General features: G+C 37.8%; 1 pseudogene; it reads left to right on the forward strand.

Annotated features, from left to right (window-relative positions):
• Positions 1-438: 438 nt before the first annotated feature.
• LOC119804366 lies at positions 439-742 on the forward strand (annotated as a pseudogene).
• The last annotated feature ends 241 nt before the right edge of the window (positions 743-983 follow it).

Genomic DNA, 983 nt, shown 5'->3' on the forward strand with positions numbered 1-983 from the left:
GTGCTCTTAACCTATGAGCCATCTCTCCAGTCCAGTCAAGTATATCCTGTGTTATTGGATGTTGGAAGTATGTGATCTGCTTTTGATTTTGATTTGACAGAGGATTACAGTTACAAGATTTCTGTGAGTCTAAGAACAGACTTTGGACTTTTAAACAGTGTTGAGTCTGTGAAAGGCTATAGGGACTTTTGATCTTGGACTGAGCCTAATGGGGACAGGGAGTGGAATGTGATTATTTGAGTTAGATTGACACCCCATGGACTCTTATATTTACAAACTTGGTCCCCAATTTATCAGATTACAAGCCATCCAAGATACAGAACCCTGAAGACACCTTGTAATTTCACTTACTGAAAACTGAAGGAAAATAGAGAGAGTAAGGATGTGCCTTCCAGAGGCCACTGTAGTGTACAGATCTCCAATAAAGCCACCATCACCATGTCTGACCAGGAGATAAAACCTTCAACTGAGGACTTAGGGGACAAGAAGGAAGGGAATACATTAAACTCAAAGTTATTGGATAGGATAGCAGTGAGATACATTTCAAAGTGAAAATATCAACACATCGGAAGAAACTCAAAAAATCACAGTATCAAAGACAGGGAATGCCAACGAATTCATTTGGATTTCTCTTTGAAGGGCAGAGAATTGCTGATAAACATACTCCACAGAACTGGGAATGGAAGAAGACGAGGCTGATGTTCATCAGAAACAAACTGCATGGGGGAGGAGTGCCATTTGATGGTTTCAGAAATTCTTTTTTGTTTTTCCTTTTCTCTCAATCATTTTCTATTTTTAAAATTGGTTCTTTTGTAACATGTTCAAAATGAAAATTGAATACTGACGCTCCAGCTCTTTAGAACATCTGCTAATCTGGATTCTGGTGTTCAATATTCACTATTGGTTGTTATTTTTGTGTTGATTTTTGGTGATCAAACTTCAGCTCCCTTAATATTGTCCTTTGTTCATTTAATGAAATGTCA

Source organism: Arvicola amphibius, chromosome X (genome assembly GCF_903992535.2).
Source record: "Arvicola amphibius chromosome X, mArvAmp1.2, whole genome shotgun sequence".
NCBI classification, from domain to species: domain Eukaryota; kingdom Metazoa; phylum Chordata; class Mammalia; order Rodentia; family Cricetidae; genus Arvicola; species Arvicola amphibius.